Source organism: Wyeomyia smithii, chromosome 3 (assembly GCF_029784165.1).
Source record: "Wyeomyia smithii strain HCP4-BCI-WySm-NY-G18 chromosome 3, ASM2978416v1, whole genome shotgun sequence".
In the NCBI taxonomy this organism is placed as follows: Eukaryota; Metazoa; Arthropoda; class Insecta; order Diptera; family Culicidae; genus Wyeomyia; species Wyeomyia smithii.
Window position 1 is genome coordinate 38,613,082 of NC_073696.1, and position 21,105 is coordinate 38,634,186.

General features: G+C 36.6%; 1 protein-coding gene across 2 annotated transcripts in view; it reads right to left on the reverse strand.

Annotated features, from left to right (window-relative positions):
* LOC129727715 (insulin-like growth factor-binding protein complex acid labile subunit) overlaps window positions 1–21,105 on the reverse strand; it is a 472,653-nt gene that overhangs the window by 320,898 nt on the left and 130,650 nt on the right. The gene's annotated exons all lie outside the window — the stretch shown is intronic.

The following is a 21,105-nucleotide window of genomic DNA, read 5'->3' on the forward strand; positions in this document are numbered from 1 at the left end:
TGTTTCTCTCAAAAAGTTTCTGGTGCGAAAGATTATTACTCATTGTTTGACAGTTCGGAAGTGTTGCTAGCGGAATGAAAGGAACGGAAGAAACAAAATTTCCCACACTGAAAAATATATAGTCACAATGGCAAAATCGTAGATACTCTACTAATTAACTACCAAAAGAACGGCTTCAGCAGTGGGTTTCTGCAGCAATCTTATGCAGAAACCTGCCGAAGAAAGCCACTACACAGTGTTTTGTTTTGCCGATTTCTTGCTCTAAATTAATAGCGTCCTCAGATTTGGTTTTAATGATATACTTTATTTGAAAAAGTTTCTATGTATTTTATTGCCTTCTTTCAAAATGGACGATTTAGTGTTTAATTCACCTAGAAGTGATATGAAAAATTTATTTTTTTTAGAACAGTGAAATAGACAGCCAGTTTCTTCGAAAAGGTTATGTCAAAGGTTTCTGCTAGCAACTTTGTCGAAGGTGTCGAATTTCTATCTCTTACGTTGAAAAAGATATAAAAAAATTTAAATACAAAGTACACTCAAATCATAATTTTAAATTTAACTTTTTTCCTGGGTTGTCTACATATTTTATGCATTCTACAAAATGCTTAACCAAATAGAAACACGAATTTTTGCTGAACATTTGATCTAGCTATAGTTCAAAATAAAGAAGTTATTCGACCTGTTTTTCAAGGGTTAGTTTAACTTTAAATTAAAGGCACAGAATAAATGTGAACTAACAATAAATATTGAACCGATACCGGCCTTCCGACGAAATCTTTGATTGGACGACAGTGAGGGGAAATCGCGCGCGATGATCAGATATGAAGGACTGAATTAAGAAATTAAATCATTTGAACAGTTGGACTTGTGCTTTGCTTGTTGCTCACGGCAGGAATGGCCTCGTCGGGATTGTATCGACTTGATGATTTCACTGGATGTTGGCTTAACACAGATGCAAATTATGTCTTGTGGCTGACAGGTGACAAATAAATTGATACCGACAACGCTTTGTCGATGAATTACTTGGTTTTTGACGAATATTTTCTCTATTTGAATCGCTGCAAAGCATTGGATCAGTTGTGAAGAAATTTATATCTGTGATGAAAACCAGTTCGTTTTGTTTGCTTATCTGGTTCAATTGTTTTATAATAATTATCTTGTAGATAAATCGTCTTTCTCAAACCTTTGTAGAAGTAAGAGGTGGGACCATCATCAGCATTTGTTGGGTTGCGTATTTGTGGTACACATGGAGTCGAGTGGTTGTTCAGAAAAGTTTGTGTTTTTTTTTTGACGTACTGTGATGATTTTTTCTCTGGCCAAAACACATGCTTTTCATCTGTATGGTGTTTTGGAAGAAATGGAATCACAACGTTGTTCGAACATTCGTTCTGGTATATATTTTGATTGATAGGCAAACCACAAGGCTTCGACAACGATTTGGCAAAAAGGAAAGTCCTTTTCTGTTCACTACTCTGGCCGGTCTTCCACTACCTTCCTGGCGGATTATAGTTGAGGTTTACAGGACACCATACACAATAGAAACCGGAAGATTCTCGCTTTCAAAATGGTTTACCGTGAACTTTTTACTAAAATTGTTGTGCAGTTTATAGCGAACCGTACAATGCGCTTACGGAATGCTTCTTATTTGGACGCCTTTTCGAACCGAACTGAGCATGCAAAAACAAAACAAAAAATACTGGCATAGAGAGGAAAGATAAAGCTTTCATATACATATTCTCATTTCTCTCTGAGCGTGTTTGTTGTGGAGTAAAAGGGCTCCAAAAAAATTCCAGATTTTTAGTTGTCACTCGTTAAAAATGTTGTTCATGAGAAACAATATTTATAGAACTAGACCGGGTTGGTTTCATCGGTGTGACGTTTTCTAAAAAGTTGTAGATAATATTGTCGTCTTTTCGAAAAAAAAACTCGCAAAAAATTTTGCAATTAGGAAAAAAGGAAAAAAATCAGAAAAAATTAGGATTAAAAATTAAGAAAAAAAGTAAATAATCATCTCAAAAAGCTCAGTTTCTTAACAGTTTATTCTCTCTTGTAAACTGCTGCAGTTGTTGTGGAGTTGTTTGTCGACTTGGATTTATATATAATAAAGGGATTCTTCGGTAAGCACTTGTATGTAACAGGTGTTTTTGAATTCAATAGTCGTTCGTTTTCCGTTCTATTTCTGGCATGCAAAAAACTTTAATTTCATTCGGTTTTTATCACTTTCTAAAGGTGATTCCGTTTTTTTAGCGTCTGCGGATTGTGTTGCGAGTGAACGTGCTCAAGATGGTCGGTTAATTTTGATAATTGAAAGATAAAAAGGTGTGATTTAGATGCTGCTGACGTAAAGCTACATGTGGTGACAGCGGCGGGATGAATCAAATTACATTGATGCCCCTGGGGAAACCACAACTCATAAATCAGACTAAATCAGTATCCAGTACTTTAAGCAGTTTTACTCAACTGCAATCGAAATTCAAGGATATCTGACCAAAAGTCTACAAGACTCAAAGGATGCCTACAATAAAACTAAGAGGTCAGAGAAGAATTTTCATTCGTAGCTCCGAAATTTTAGCGCAATTCAAGTAGTCTCGCAGTCAAGGTGGAGAACAGCAAGGCAGATGAAATAGCAGAAGGATTTCACGCCAACTAGACAAGATGTTGACAGGACCCTCTCGAAATTCAATAATACTCTATCTACTGCCCTCCTAGCAACTTTGCATATTTTGTTTTGAAAAATTATCTTTACTAATATTTTAAGGATTTTCACGCGCTTTCTTATAAGATTTTTTGATATTGATTTTTTAATTCAAGCGGGTTGGGAAACTAAAACGTCTAAGTGTTATTGGTTGACTTAGTCAAACCGCCTTCCGAAGGATCTAGAATTACCGCCAAAGAGGACAGTTTTAAATTTTGGTCGAAGAGCGTCTCGGGTTTTTTTTCTTAAGCCTTTCTTATAGGTACTCTTAAGAAAAAATACATCCCAAACAAAAACAGGTTGTCATTTTTGAGGAGGCTGCACATTTTTTACTTCTGAGACCATAACCGTTCGGTAATTGCCAGAGTTAGGGAAAAGTATTCAGAGGATAATTTTAAGGAAATTGTTCGAAATTTCATTCAAAAATATTGAATAAATAAATTTTGAAAATAAAAAACAGTGGTTCCATACATGGTCGATTAAAAGCCGTTTGAAAAAGTTTTTTAGAGAATTTTTTTTTTTCTTAGGTTGCCCACTTTAATTTGGTCAGGAGAGATCTATGCAACTAATTTGTCTCTTTCAATTTTGTCAATATTTTTCAATAAAAGTCTTCTGAAAGTCATTCCTTGACAATTTTTCTTTATTCAGGTTTATCGACTTATAAGAAAGAAAAACTTCACCCCTTTTCTAATGTTATCACAAATAAACTTTCAAAATAAAATATGCAGAGTTGCTAGGGATAGTAGCCCAAGTAACAATTTAGGTCGTATTGCATTCTTTTAGCGGTTTTCATGACCAATTTCGCAAAACTTCTGTTAAAACTAAAAAAACTATCAGAACCTCCTGATAACCGCTATAAGTTTGCTTTACAGACAGGTGGCCCACCCTTGCCAAGCTTATTGAAGCAATTATGAGAATAGCAATAAAACTGCTTTAAAACCACATGGAAAAAGTACCGCATACTATAAGTAGCTGGCATTACCTCTTTAAGAGCGCAATAAGTTTGGTTGCATTATTGCGCTTTTCTACTTGCCACACTAAGTCCAATTCAACATTTCATTACTTGACAGCAACCGTAATAAGTTAATTTGTTGTGCTGTTCCTGCACACATACCAGGACATCACGCCACTTTTTTTCTTCAATAAGCAAATCTCTCGTCGCGGGAAAAATGTTTCACCTGTGTTGGTAATCATCGTGCAGTCGATTTCATTTGATGGCGATATTGTAGAAAAATAAGGAATAAAGGGGGAATTTTTTGTAGGTTTTGTAGCTCTCGAGCATTTGCGCATGCAATTTTGTCGTGCATTTTGAGAACATAGGCGCTCAAAATTTATGCGCCATCAAAATAGCACGAGTTTACAAAAATGATTTCATTGCTGGCAAAAATGAATTGGATTGTTTCAGCTCAGTTTTTCAGAAAAAAATCTTACCATGTTCTTTAATACAGAGGTAGATCATAATCAACTTTGGATGTTCGATTTATTTTGTTAGTCCGACGATGAGCAGGTTTCTATGTTATATGACAGCGAGATGGTTTGGTTTTATGGAGCAACAGATAGTAATAATAAAACCAATTATGAAGCAAAATCGCATTGACTCTTGCCGGTTTTATTGTAACTTTTATTAGAGTTTTATTGACAGCTATCAGTGTTCATTACGACTTGCTTTTTCGGCAACGGGTTTTACCGCCATAAAACCGTAGGTAATATTCATTGCTGTAATAAAACCGTTAGAAACCCAAATAGCTATAGAATTGTTACTTTGGAGCAGTGATTTAGAATATCGATGTTTATTCATGAGTAGATGAATTGAATTGATCTCAGTGTCAGCACATTTTTTCTCTGATGCAACTTAGTAACCTATGTTCATTGCGACGATGCATGAATATCGTTTCTCATATTCACTGACAGAACAGTGGAATGAATATCAAAGGCCTCGTAATGATATTCAAAAAAGGTTCGGTGATTATTAATCCAAGTAGTGCAAATCTGTTCAGAAGCTGTACCCTGCCCAATACAGTATAAATGGTCGAATATAGTTAATTTTGATTTTCATTACTTTGATATGATTCTTATTTTTGACGACCAAAATATCAACACGAGTGTTAAAGTTTATCTTATCGGTTTTCACCGGTTGTTTGGTATCATGAATATCAACGGTCACATGGGTAGTATGATTATCAATATAAAGACGGCTGAAAATCGCTGCTTTTGAATATCATGACAGTGAATATTCTCAGCACCAACCAATGCATGGTGAAATCAGAGAAAAAAAGTTATGATAATTTGAAAAAAATATTTTTTTCACAGGATACATTTTTTATGGAAGAACAAAATTATTATCTACAACTTTGCCATAGAGACTATGCCAATCAAACAAGCCGTTTTGACTGTAAAAATATTTGTATTCCTCATAGAGTGCTCTATTGAAAAATAAAAATATTTCTACAGCCAACGGTTTGAATGATTGGGATTGTGTCAGCAGCGTAATAAAATGTTGCGTAACTGAGTGCGGCATTTTCTGTTATCTGCCTTCATACGAAACTAAAACGCATAGTCAAAACTTGAAAATTGTCAAGCTTTAATTCTGCAAACATTATACTCTTGAAAATGGTCACGTTTGGTTGAATCGCAGGTTTATATTGATTCAAATCAATAGATCGTTTAATGGTCATTTAGGTCATCGCTTTCCCTAACACGGTCTATCGATCTATCGGTATATTATACCTAGTTAACCGCAAATACACTCTTCGAGATATATATAAGAGCTTGCATCTGCTCAAACCAATCAGTTTACTGATGAATGGCCACTAGGACGGTCCTAAATAAGTAGCGGCGGGAACCAGTTACTGCAAACTGTATCGACCAGCAGCAGGCAGAACTGCAGCGGAGGGCAAGTTCAAATATCTTGCTACCTTCTATGGCAGATGGACCACAGGGCTAGATTTTAGAACTGCCTTCTGTGTGCGAAGCACCGTCGACATACAGACATGTTTGTTTGTGAAAACTATACCAACCGCCCTTTTAGGGACAGCCACATTTTTTTAATTGAAGAGTAAAGATGAATTTTTTCACATCTACATAACACCAACCGTGGGTTGACTATTTTATTATTTCCACAAAAATCTCCCAGTTTTAATATTATTCTTAAATTGTCATTTTTGATTTGGATGAAACTTTAGACGTTTCTATAGGCAAAAGATGCCATTTTGTGCTATTGGTACAATTTTTTGGAACTCGACTTATTTTTGAGAAGCTTTTGAAAAATGTGTGTGGGATGACTCTCGTTCTGTTGTTACCTCCATACATTCTCCATCATTTCTAGAACGTGGTAGAGGTGATAGAAAAATCTCAACTGCTTCACAATCAAATGACCTCACAATATTTAACACAGTTTCCTTTCATCTTTCTTTCAACAGAGTCAACATGGGATCATATCGACCATATTCCCAAACCAATTTGCAAGAATTACATTGACATGAGACAGGCTGTCATAATTCTACAGGAACCACCGTGCAAAGTCTCAGTCAAATCAAAAATGACTTCAAACGTTTTGACTTTTGAAAAAAAAAAAATTAAGATATTTTTCATGTAATTAGGTACTCATTATTAATAACTAATGATTGAAATGAAACTATGTAATCCTGATGGTCATGACTTGCCGCGTGTGATAAAGAATCAACAGAAAATATTACCATAGATTCCATGCATAACTTCCAAGCACTAAAAGACTAATGCTGATTCCGTTCATGACTTCCTCCTCTATCGAAGACAGATAAGCATAATGAAAAACGATATTCCTCTTTACGGTACACTTAGAGTGAACAGGTGCAACAGCGAACTGGACTGTCCGCTGTGTGTTGCTGGTCTGTGCTGTTTAAGGTACCAATCGTCTTGCTCCGCTTGAAAAGAATCCACCGATGGGAAGCACGTCGTACGCCAGCCCGGAAGCGATTATTTGTAGAACCGTACAATAGCACAAAAGCCGTGTCTCGCGAGACGGAAGCACACGTGTTCTCTTTATCTGAGCCGAAAGGGCCACAGTAACGCAGAGAATAGAACTACACAGCTGGAAACGTTAGACAAACGCCATAACTGGGAAGGGAAATGCTTATGAGAATTAAACTCTTCGGAAGTGGGTTATGAATTATGCGTCCTATTGAAAGACCTCTCTAAATTTGCTTCTTTATATTAGTTAGGAAGTGTAAGCGCTTGCAGTTCTAACTCAGTCAGTCATGTGGTAGGATTGTGCTCACATTTTCTAGTTACAGCTCAGAACTTAAACAAAAGACCGCACATCCCGCGATTACTTCAGTCAGATAAATCATTTCATAGTTCAATGTTTGGTGTTAGTCAGCAATAACAAAAATCCTTCCAAAATGAACCTTTACCTAATATAAATCTCTCTGAGCACCTTTTTCCTCCCGTGCGTTGGTGAGAATGTGTGAAGGATCGTAAATGGCTCCTTCCAATCCATGATATTGGAATATTTCTGATATGAAAGTACCTTATGGGGATGCGGCTGGCTCAGAAACTGCTTTGATTCACAGTGGGATATCCATTATAACTAACCGTCATTCCAAGAACGTAGTCGTGGCCAAGGAGCACCTAACTTACGACAGTTTTTGCGAATAGATTCTGACCATTTGATTTTGCCTGCTACGCCTATTCCGCTTCGAAAAGGATATGTTTCCACCGCGTAGATTTATGGCCATCTCGTCGTTTTCTAAGTGTCGTTATTATCTCTACAGGAATGGAAACGTTTTTCTGCCAGCATCAAAGCGTAGAGAAAAAGAGCGAAAACAAAAAATATTATGACTATTGTAACTGGATGTGGGAACGGGAGCTGTCAAAAAAGCACACTGCAATGCTGGCTACTGGCTGCCAGTTGCTAGCTACTACCAGTGCAGGCCATGTGGGTGGGTTGGGCTGATGATTAAGTGATTTTGCGGGCACGGATTGCTTGTAATCATATGATAACAACTGGGAAGTGCAATCTCTGGATGCAATCTCAAAAAGAACGAATTCCGGCGCTCGGCATTCCGCCAACTCTTGAGGGGCGAAATTGCGCTGTAATGGATTTCCAGTTACTGGCTAATGATGTCCATGAGCTATTCAATCTTGCTCGACAGCGTAATGCGAAAAAGCTTTCTCGGTGATTTATAACAACGCTCGCATATGTGCATATGGATGCTTCCATGGTTGCGATTCTGGTACCGGTTGTTATGGCTGACGGGTTTACAAAGAGAGCTAATTCTGCAGATTTCATTGTTGTTTTTCAATCAAGCTCCGGAATCTGACGAGCGACCGTCACTATTATGACATGTTACTCTCTCGAGTGTAAATTTTGAAAAATGTAGTGTTTTAAAGCCGACTATTCAATTAATAATAATCTGCAATAATCTGCAAACGCAAATTTATTATTATAGTTTTTCAGTTCCGCGTGAAATGAAATTTTATTTATTAAGCCAAATAACGCTAAAACCACAAAACAGAGCCGACCATTTTGTGATTGACGGCAGCTGAATACTATTTCGTCATACTGTCCATTAACATGAGGTTCATAAATCAATTGACGCCAGAAAATAATATAAATTTTTATTCATTCCACATCCGTTGCAACCACTGACTTGCTTCACAAAAAACCGCATTGCTTCTCTCACAAAGCCTCCAAAAATAGACACAGATAGCAATCAAATGTTATTTCATACAACAGAAAGTTGAAAAAAAATCGAATAAAATGCAATCATACAAGAGTTGATCTATGCGAATATGAATTATGCATGAATATATCTCCGCCTATACTGTTCTCAGTTTTACGAAAGATTCTATCGAAGCAAATATTCAATCAATATATAATTTCTTTCTACTGAGAAGCTCAATAAGAAATTTATTTTTCAATGAAATGGATAAATTACTCAACACAACCCTTTGTCTAGCAGCATACGGTACCAAACTTAATAAAACTAAATAGGCTTCTGGAGTTTGGTTGGAATTTAATCTTTCGGATTTTCTTCGATTTTTTTTTTGAAATGCACATTACAAACCAATTAAGGCTGTAAGTCAAGGTTTGAGAAGCCGTTTACTGTTTTAATTCAAGTTAATTTGACTTAAAAATGAAGAGCTTAAGCGTGAAGTGCTCAATGTGATCTAGCCATAGTAATTTTGACGTTTCGCTTAGCCAATGCTATTTTTGTTGTGAGCTCGAAATGTAAACGGGGCAATCTTAGGCTGGGCTAATTGGACTCAGAAACTGGTTGTTCCAAACTTGTATTGTTCGTCCATTCGACGAAGATAAATTTTCCAGGTTTCACTGCCGTCATTTTAAAACAAGCAACAATTTGATTACGATTTCGAAAACAGAAAGTATTTAACCAAAATGGTATGAAACAAGTTTTTGATATAAACGAAACTTTTTATATTTTTGTTTCATTATAGAGTAGAAAGTTTAACGAATGAGGATTTCCTTAGATTCGAGAGAACTTTTAATGAGGGCATATGTATTTCAGCGCTATAGCTGATAAACCTTTGATTGTATGTGAGAACTATCTTGGGGCGAGTATTAACGAACTAATAATGTTTAGCAATAAAACTATACACAATTTCAAATAACAAAGGGCAACGATTTTAATCGACCATTTTTTAATTGGCTTAAGGTGAAACTATAAAATAACAGTTTAGATTTGTTATAAAAATGCCAATTTCCACAGGCTTGTGTACTGGAAAATATTTAAAAAATATACTTAAATATTTCTTCAATAATTACGTTAACATCGGCATAATATTAATTTGTAAAAATATGGACGAATGTTACAAGCCGACGAAGGCACCATAGCGATGGCAACACTGCTGCCCAGGTTGCTTGTGTTTACTTTTGTTTTCACCGTGTATCAAAAAATCATAATCATAATCGTCCTTTGTACAAGTAATATAAAGTCACCTTTATGCTTGTATGTGGATGTGGAAAAATATTGCAATCTTTTGTTCTCGGGTCGGGACAAATTAGTATGCATATTACTGTGCCTGGCACTCATCTTAACCGTAGACCTACGTTGGGATCGTTTTCGACCCAATATATTTTTTGGAAATCGATATTTCCAGAACCGATTATACCATTTGGCTGAAATTTCTTTCCATTGTTGATTGACCATTGAGGTTTTCCGCTAGATGGCAGCAGTAATATTTGATTTTTGGCATGTTCCCCCACTCAACTTAATGGCGCTGGTGCCAGTAACGTGGAATCATATGCATATGAACAAAACCAGAGTCATAGCTAAATGCGGAATGTTTTGAACATACTTAATATCTTTTTAATTGTTAATGATTCAATGATGTTTTAAAATGACCGGATTAATGAAAGTGGACCGATCAGTTAATATTTTCATTAATCTAGTCAGTACTCAAAATAACAGTATTGATTGCTGGTTGCACTGTTTCAACGAGAACAATTTTCTGAAAAACATTATCAATACCAGTACAAATCAACATGACGATACTAACACCAGTGAAAACTTTTTATGTGTAGTATTTTGAAGTTGCCCAATACATTAAAAAACGTTAGAGCACAATTTTTGGTATCATTGTACTGGTTCCAAACAACATCAACAACTGCGCTGAAAACGCACAACTTTATACTGGTTTCGCACCATCCAACTTTTGCGTGTATGCCTAAGAATCTCTTTGATACAAAACGGTCTGATTCTATTAAGATTCGAACTCATGCCCATTCGCTTCCCAAAACGGACTCCGTGAACTTATGGCTGCGAGCTCCCCCTGTTATTTCCTGATAGATAAGCTATTACCGACATAAACTCTTTTTCAAACAACAAATTTACTTTTTTTCGACACTGCTGAACGTCAATGCTCGCTTATCAAGTTTTTGAGTAGCTACTAGTCAAGATTACAGGGCGTTAGTCAAAAAAATGGTCAAACAACAATGTGTGTAACTTGGTCATTTATTTTAATAAAAAATCAATCTTTTGGCGAATGCGAATTGCCGACCTTTTTCTTGAACAGATGGCCTGCCACACGAGATATTTCTTTGTAAACTTCGACAGCTTAATGTGTTTGAAAATATCTGCCATCTTTCCTCTTCCAGTTGCCGTATAAAATTCCTATTCAGGAAGCTCTGCCTTGACGTAAGTTTCATCATCCTGTGCCACGCAATCACATTTCATCAGCATCTTTACGTACAGCTTTCGCGATCGTTTTCTGGCCGACTTGGCTTATTGTCACCATTTGGAGTCACCAAATATTTATAAGTCGACCATCCGACAGTTTTTAGCTCGATTCACAGCTGTAGACGAAACTCCCAACTTGCTTGCGACTACTCGGACGATAAGGGTGGGATTCCACTTGAAACTGCTGACCACTCTTTTCACCATCTTTTCGGCCTACGGATTGCAATTTTCCCCCGATCCTGTCTTTCTGATAGACGAAAAACGTTCTATGAACATTACGTTGGCGACGGCTGATTTGGCCAAAAAAGCAAAGCCGAAGGTGCTACATTTCGGTTCGGAACTTACCCTTCCGTTTATTTATACACAGACTTCGCAGCCAACTGTTAAGTGTACAGGACAATTGCGGGGCTAGCGCTACGATCATACTGACACTAACAGTTTTCCCCGAGCCGAGACTCGAACCTACGACCTACGCTTGTTAGGCCAGCGTCGTACCTCGAGACTATCTGGGCTTGATTTGGCCACATTCAACAATTTTGCCAATGGCGTGCGAGTAGTTCAGATTTCCGCGATACGTAGGTAAAATTTTGATGCGTTACTTCTCCTACTTCGATGCTATTTACACAGCTGAAGAGCAAAAGTAAAAATCAAAGTTAAGGCATGATATTGCTCACACACATCTTTGAAGTCATGGGTGTTCAGGTTATCTTGATACACGATAAAAATATTACGGAAAATTAAAGTTAACCAATTTTTAACTAACGCTCTTTATGTGGTGAAGCATCGTTTATATCAGTTTTTTTTAATTAGCTTGCATTGTAGCTTCAATCATATTTAAGGATCTATTCCTGATCTCACAAAGCACTTAAAACTGGAGAAATGTTAATCGTGTTAAGCACGGTGGTATTCCCATTTCATTTGCACGCATCTTTTTCACCATGAGGTGAGCTGCTCAATATCCCCCCAAATAAGTAACCTCGTTTTAACAAAGGAGCTCTGAAATTTCTAGAGTCGATTTACGCCTTCGGGACATGATTCCGGTTCCAAAAATACTCATTCTAGATGGTTTACGGCCATTTGTTGGGCATGAGCATGAGCACGAGGATTGACCGCACTCATCGTAGTTGCATCTTCGTGATTGACCCGAGTAAAGTTAAAAGGAGAGCCAGATAGATAGCTGTTTGGGATAGTATACCATCTTCAATGTGCAACAATTACTTGACTCTTCCTTTATATGCTTCGCTTGCGTTGTATAAATTTGAAACGATATAGTAAATCTAAAATACAGCATGAACATAAAAACTTATAGAACGTTCCGATAATTATAAATACACTTACGATCAACCGTCATTGCAAATAACGTGCAGAATTCAACCAAACGTTGGCTGCGTCCTGTTGTTTACATCCAAAAGAAACAGATGCTGTCATTTTTCTAACATTTAGTGCGAAATTTTGAAAATGCGTGGCCTTTCTCCCGAGCAAAGAAAGCGAATTGTGCACAAATGGGGCACCGTGAGTGGTCTTTCTATAAGAAAATTAGCCAGAGAAAAAGGTATAAGTGTCGGAGCAGTTCAAACCGCATTGCGGAAGTATTGTGAAGAGTGCACATTTACTGATGCCCCAAGACGTGATAGAAAACCCGGGCCTGTTGATCCCACAATGGACAAAAAGGTTAAGGAATACTACAAGCGGCATCCTTCAGTATCAGTACGAGATGTGGCGAGAAAGCTTGGAACCTCGGCGAGTAACGTTATGCGTGCCAAGGGAAGAATGGGTCTGCAGACCCGTCGCAAGCAGAAGCAGCCAAAACGAAATCCAAAACAAGCTGAATCTGTGAAACCGAGAGCTCGGAAGCTTTATGACAAACTTCTGACAAAAAAAATGGGGTGTGTTATCATGGATGACGAAACCTACATAAAACTGGACTATGAGACTCTGCCAGGACCGCAATTTTATACATCACCGAAGGGAAAGGATATCCCTGGACCAGTGAAAGCCATTTACACCGAAAAATTCAGCAAGAAGGTAATGGTTTGGTAGGCCATTTGTGAATGTGGGAAAATATCTCGTCCATTCATTACGAATGACACAATGAATGGTAAAATTTACGTGAAAGAGTGTTTGCAGAAAAGGTTGTTGTTGGTTGGTTAAGCAGCATAACAATCCTCCAATCTTTTGGCCCGATCTTGCTTCCTGCCATTACTCTAAGGATGCACTAGCGTGGTATAAAACAAATAATGTCACATGTGTCCCAAAGGAGATGAATCCTCCAAACTGTCTTGAAATTCGCCCTATTGAAACTTTTTGGGCTTTGACCAAGGCAAAGCTGAGGAAATATGTCAAACCAGCGGACAATGTTGAAAAATTTAAAAAAGATTGGCTTCAAGTGGTAAAAATGGTCGGACAACACACTGTGCAAAAGCTTATGAGTAGTGTTAAGAGAAAAATTAGAGAACTCGCGTATCCTACGAAAAATAATCCCAACTTGAATTGAAACTGGAAAGAAAACAGTTATTATCTATATTTCAGAATAAAAGGACCCGAAAAGTCCTGTATTTTTTGTTTTATTCAAGAAAGAAGATGTATTTATAATTTTCGGAACAGTCTATAGTCTAATCTTGTCGAATGATGTACTAACATGTAGGTAGATGAACAACCATGAGATTATTTTGTTCTTACATATTTCTAGCTTATGGCAATTTATATACGATCTCTCAAATCCCACACCAACGAGCGATGTACTGGTAGTGGAAGATATCAAGCTCCACAAACTCATAGAATTGTTTCGTAAATATTACATACGAGTCCAATCAGATAACTATTTTTTTATAATGATTTCGCATTTTTAACAAGCGGCATAAACAAACCGTTTCTGTAACATCAATGGCTGCTTTCTCAGGTACTATTTCTCAAAGTGCTGTCGGTGACGTGAGCGACTCTACACAATATTAAGATATACTCTCAGAGACATTGTGCTCTCTACACGGCCGTGTTAGAGAATGATTTGAAGACAGCCATTTTCGAAGTGATAAGTTATAGGATTCTTCTTGATGTGGTTTTCGGCCTCTTTAGGATGTTGGCCAGAAACTGGACCTCTCTGTGCATCATCCCGTTTGCGGAAATTCCGATATTAGGTTGTACTTGGTCATTTTATGTTGTTTCCGGAAACCGGGAGTCACCACCAAAATAGTTCTTAGAACCGATTTCCAACCTATGAGCATCATCTCGATTTCAGGAATCCCCATATAAGGAGGAAGTGAAATCTCAAATGGCATCTAAAACTGATCTCCGGTGTCTGGGCATTATTCTGGATCCTGTAACTTTTTTCCAAGAACCGGAAGGCACCATCTTTGGGCATAGTCACAATTCCAAAAATATCCATATTAGATGGTATTTGGTCTTGTTTCCTGCTCTGATTGGACAAAGTATACTTTCGGAACTAGGCTCAATATTTTATATAAGCATAATAAACATAACATAAGCCTAAGGAAACCACATTTTTCCGCGTTTTGGTGGACGCTCAACTTATTTATCAGTTATGTACGTTTCCATTAATATTTTCACTTATTTTCCAATCGATTACTGCAAGAATGGAAGTAATCCGACTGAGTTAGAAGGATTTGAAATAGGACAATGTTTGTGACGCTCTCGATGTTTTCTGTACTTCAATTGGCCCCCATACATTTGAATGTTGTCAGAAGACGTAACTCTACGTCAAAAATTGAGAAATTTTAAGCTTTGGCGACGTATCTCGTTTTACTGTAAACAATCCCCTTCGTGTAATTCAACTGCAATGTAGCAGCTTTTATCAACAGAAACGTTCACCACCATTCAGTGTATTGCCTATGTTTGCAGTACAAAGCGGGTTACACCTTCACGGATCAAATTTCCATCTCCGCGATAATGTACAATCATGCAACATGCGCGAGCATTCCACGACCCGCAGCGGGACGACACATGATGTGGCTGCTTTTACGCTAATGACCCGGTTCAAGCTGGTCGATATCGCTGATTGAATTGTGTGGAGTTAGCCACAACGATGCGATTGAATGGAAGGTATAAGCCGGCCAAAATGCCATTAGTTTAAACTGATTGATAGTAACGCTGCTGACGGTATCATGGAAATATTTGTGGCATGCAAATTGACTCGGAGTAGAGTTCGATGCAGGTATGATGTTCTTGTAACAAATAAATTATCTATTGATATCTGTAAAGAATTCTTATTGATTCTTATTTTATTGTGTGAAATGACAATTTCGAATTTCAGAAACACGAGTGCCAAAATCATACCGAGCAAATACGGTAATATTTCTAATCATGCTTTGTCCTTATGACTTTTCACCTCTAACAACATTTTAAGCAGAAACGGATAATAAATAGAAAATGTTTTATTCCTCGTTTCGAAATGAACCGATAATGTGCATATCCGAAATTTCTGTCATTGGTGAATTGTGGCTATCGTGTTAAACGCTGACGATAATCAGCATATTTTTCCACATTAGCACCAACAGCGACGCCGTCTATAAACCGAGCCGTAACCGAACCCACACGTTTCTCTATCAGTATCACGACAGACCGATTTGCTTTTCCGAAAGCGTTTCCTTTTTACTGCTTAACTGCCCAATAAATAGGCAGCTTAAAGATAATAAAACCAACAGCATTGTACGATCCTAGCAGGCGACGATTGTCACGAATGTAAACAGTAAACATTCAACCGCTAAAAGAGAACTCGCAAAAAAATAAGAATACAATGACACTAAGGGAAGTTATCGTTTTTCTGGATTTAATCTGATTTTATTTCAATTGACAAAATTTGTTGAACTGTATTTTTTCTAAGAAGGGAATAATATAATGATTTTCTGATACCGTGTTTTGTTGTGTTTTCCATTTTTAATTTTGAGTTGCCCAGATCAGTCGAATTTACCCTGAATTCAAGGAGCAGGCTTCATTTTGCTTAGCCACGCAGCATTTGCATACGATATGGGGCGGCCCGAAGGAGCAAACAACGTTGCCCTGGCATTATCCAACCTGAAAATGCTGACGATCAGAGTCCACCATGAATTGGCGGTTTGCGTAAACGTCTCGGTTAGCGGCAGACACGCGCCACTTGTTTGTAAACATATTTGGTATGATTATATGCGTAAGATAACACGGTTGCTACTTTAATCGTCAAAAATCATAATAAGCAAGGTTGCATTTCGGATGCAGGAAAATATTTAATGTGTTAGTTTAGCTTTTAAAATGTTATGGCTTTCAAGGTAAGATTATACAGCTCAAACAGAGCGTATAAGAGTACAAGTTTTAGCATTTAATTGAAAGTCAAAAAACAATGTTGTTCCCCTAGTACGTTAAAATTGAAAACAACTATGCGCATCCTTTTTAAACAGAGACGATGGAGACGCCGCAACGAAATGCTCAAATGTAACCTTTCATTTTTCCCCACTTCTTAACGTTGAACGTCGCAAATCACCGATATACCACAAAATCGACTTCGCGAATAATTGCAATCTATGCAAAAAACTACACACAATCTACACACAATCGCCATTGCAGACACATTTCTGCCTGGTAAATCCTTTTGTAAAATGAATTACCCGGATATCCGGAGGTAAGTTGATGTGCATCGGAGCAATAAAAACACAACATCAATTCTTGCCAGGGTTCAAACCAATTCCAGGCACAAATTGATTGGTCGTTAACATGGAACCTCAATAACTCTTTACCAAATCGAATAAAGCGAAAACTAGCAGAATGCCTGCAGAACATCAATAGAAACTGACTGCAGTGCATTATATCACTTTTCCCGTTCACGCTGTCGTCGTTATTGGGTTGCGAGCTTCGGCAATAAAAGAATTCACGGTTTGCGAAACGACCTCGTGAAGGCATTCATCTTGGCATGAAAAATCACCCGACCCACATTAATATTCATACCGGAACGGAGCCTGCTTCTTGTCCTTTGCGTAAAGCGACTGCCCGGAAACAGTAAGCTTCATGAGGTTACATTTCCAACGAATTCTATATAAATCGAGGAAAACAGTGCGAAGTGTTTCAGATTGATTAACCGAAAGGCCAGAGAGTGTTGAAGCAAAAACCGAAAAAAATGTCTGAGTGATTTATCATTCATTGAATTATTAATAATTTTGTTTCCACAAGAAAGTTGGTCATAGGAATCACATCGGGGAATTGGAAGTTGAAAATCAGCAACCACGAAGAACAAGGTAGCGCATTGTACGATTATCTGCCTTCACAGAAGGCTTTTTCAAACGAAAAAGGGCCCATTTTGGTTCGTTCTTTTTTACCAACTAACACTATCGTTTTTGGTGGTTTCAAGCCTAATTTTGATGAAGGTCCATCCAAGCCAATGACTCAATATTCTCTGTGGGTCCCTTATTTGTTTGTAATTCCTGGCCGGTTTTGGGTATACTATTTAATATTAATTTCACTGTTTTTCTTGCTTGAAATGGATTTTCTAGATAAGGCCAAGTTAAATATAGGATCATTTTTGATTGCAAACTTTTCAGGTCTTCGAGAGCATTTTTGACGATTTGAAGCCTAACTAGAGTTATTTTCTACGTTTGCATTTTCCGATCAATAAACGGATACCGGAAAATAATTTAGAATCAGAATTCTGGTTTGGCAATTCCTGAATATTACTTATATCTCGTCGAACTTGGAATCATTTTTTTAAATTTGATTGCTGTGTTATTCCAGAAAAATTAGAGCAGCCATTTATTGTTAGTTGCGGAAGAATTTATATCGCAAGTGGCATGAAAACTGCGGTAAGAGTGAAGATATCAACGTGTTTGGACGTACCCGCGCAATTCTACGAGGATTTTTCGAGAGAAAGTTTGTCGTAAAAATGGAATTGATGCTTACAAATATTTCTAGAGCCACGACGTCTTCAGCAAACTTACTGATTATAATTTTGACTTCCCGAAAAAATTTAAGAGAAAATCTAAAAAATATATATATAATTTTACAATTCTCGTTATTTTTTAAATCAGTTTTTTTTTGAAAGCTACGAACCGTAAGTATATATATATATATATATATATATATATATATATATATATATATATATATATATATATATATATATATATATATATATATATATATATATATATATATATATATATATATATATATATATATATATATATATATATATATATATATAGATATATATATAATTTTACAATTCTCGTTATTTTTTAAATCAGTTTTTTTTTTGAAAGCTACGAACCGTAAGTTAAACATTGTCGGTTGTCTGATCATGGAGTAATGCGAAAGATTTACCAAAAACATAAAAAAAAACCTGAATTAATCCACCTAGTGGTGCAGAAACCTTTGTTATACTAATTATTACTTCATACATATCAGGCCAGTCAATTACAAATCGTATACCAACGTAAGTCCAATTTCAATAATGAATGAAATGAATTTTAAAGATAGTTTTCAGAAAGTTAACCAAAGACGATCATTGAATTAAAGCGTGGTTTTCCCAAATAATATGAATGTTATCACTGGAGTACATGAGTCTTATTTTTTCGCTCACAAACCAATTTTTAAATGCTGGCTAGATGCAATTAATTTTTTTTTTTAAATAATCGAACGTGGGAAAACAGTAATAGATAACAGCAAACATGTAGGGGAACAACGGGCAATACGGACAGGGCGAGCAAGATGAACCGTTGCTCATTTCTATATCAACCATTGAAATTAACACAAATCAGTTATGCCAGTTACATACCAACAGGATCCTGGGAGTTTCGAGATATTATGTAGATTGAAACAATAGTTAGTTATTTGAGAAATAATCAAAATAAGCTCACCCTCAACAGCAAAGCAATGTGATGTAGTTTTGGCCGTGTCGAATTTAAGCTTCTGCTTCGTTAAAACTTCAGAAAAATATAATTTCCAATGAATAATTGAGCATATTTGAGACACGTGGGTGAAGATTAAACTATTAACTATTAAACTATTAAACTAATGAAAATATTATTTTTTTGGAAATCACATCGATCCAAAAAAATGTTTGCTCTTGGGCAAGACGGTCAGATGTTATGTTAGCAAAATGGGCAGTCTGAGAAAACGACAATAGCACCATTTATTATTCTTTTATCAGCATTCTTAGCATGCGATATGAGACCTAAAGTCATTAACTCTTATTTGAAACAAAAATCATCAGTAAAAACATTGTTAAAAGCTGTAAATATACTACATGTAAATGATGTGAATGATTCCATCGGCGCAGCTTCAAACACGTGCTTTTTTACGCAGCGCGTCGTCCCGTATAGCAAAGAAATTTGCTATAGTCTTTCATAGGTCTGCCTTACCAGCACAGCCGGTCCGTTTCATATGCACGTTGTGAAATAGTGGTTTTTCGAGACTGTTTTTATTTTAGAGAAAACTAATATAAAATCAGGAAAAAAGGAAAAATTTGCATTATTTTATGAAAAGTACTAGTTAATGATGAATATTATGAATATCGTTGGTTAAAATGTTGTGTTTTGAGCAGGATAATGAATGATTTCCTTGCCCGTTGTTCCCCTATGTTAGTTTAATGCGGTTCTACTTATTCGCTTTATTTTCAGAAATCGCAGAACCAGCAAACTTTAACAAACAAACTTGCTCTTGAAATATAGTTCGGAATTCTACAGGAAAAAAAATAAAGCGATTGATGAAGGTTGTCAATTTAATTCTATCTCAAATGCATTATCTGAAAATGAAGGTTCTCCACGATCTTTGAGAATTTTGGATTTTCAGAGTGTGGGCGAGAACATTATTTTTTTCGAAGGCCTAAAGACTTTTTAAATCTCGCTGCGATAACGAGAAGTGGAATAACATGGATACTCTGTTTGCACTTAGTCTTAAATTAGAGAGCAATATTTATATCTTACATGAGCATATTGTATCATTCACAGAGATAAGTGACTTTTCATCTGCGCACACTAGTAAACGTGTAAAGCCATGTAGAGTTGCTTCAACACTTTTCCCTTATTTTGCCGATTACGTTCATCAGCTACTTTAGATTGCTGGTCACAAATTTAAAACATAAAATATATCTTCAACTGAAAAATCTTCCAGCTGTTCAAAACGTAGCATTGCAAACAAAACAGCGATTTATTTGTGTTTTTCTCAACGGGTGGCACTAACACATTCGTACGTAAATAGGTCTATACATCTTTGGTAATGCTTTTTAAAATATCTGCATCGCTAATTGTTTTACATTTGCACACTGTGGGATCAGATTTTACTACAATGCATGGCTCCCTTGGCTAGGTTCAACGTACAATTTAGTATATATTTTATAAGAAGTGAGGACGGAAGCTTCGGAAGAAAAGGAGCTAAGTAAGCATTGCAGTTTCTTCTGAGATCTGATTCAAATTTTCAAGAAAAAGCTAAAGGGTAATTCATTTACATCAGTTAAGACGCATTACGAGGAGATAAAGATTGTGAAAAGTTGTCGATGATTGTTGATTTCCTTTGAGAAATAAATACAATGCGAAAAAAGAGGAATAGAGAAGAAAAAAGAGCAGTGAGAAAGAAAAATTATCCAGAAAGTAAAATATGCCATGTCTTAAATATACTTTGGTCAAAACTCTACAGTTCAAGCAACCAATAAAAGATCGCACTCAGATGATTTTCAAAGAGCTCTAGGGCTTTCATTTGAGCTAGCGAACAGCAAAATCGGAATATGCATTCTGTAAAAAGAGTGTTTTTTTTTTTGTTATTTTTTGTTTGGATCGATTCTGCTATACTACACATATAAACAACACATTTACAGTTACGTACGTTCAGGCACATATACACAAACATACATAAATTGTTCAATTCGTCGATCTGAGTAAATTGGTCAACAACACATGGCTCTTCGTGCCATTAATTTTATCTTAAAAGTTAAATGTCTCATATAAAAATACTCTTTGATCAATATTTTAAAATCCAAGCCACTAATCAAAAATCCACTCGGTAGCATTCTTGGGGAGCACAGTAGCTTTCGTTTGCGTATAAGATCATTAAAATCGGATATTGCGTTCTGTAAGAAAGGTGCGTTAGTATTTTGCGGCACATACATACGGACAACATACATACACACACACACATACACACATACACACACATACACACATACACACACATACACACATACACACACATACACACGAACAGACATTGCTCAGTTCGTCGAGCTGAGTCGAATGGTATATACGATTCGGCCCTCCG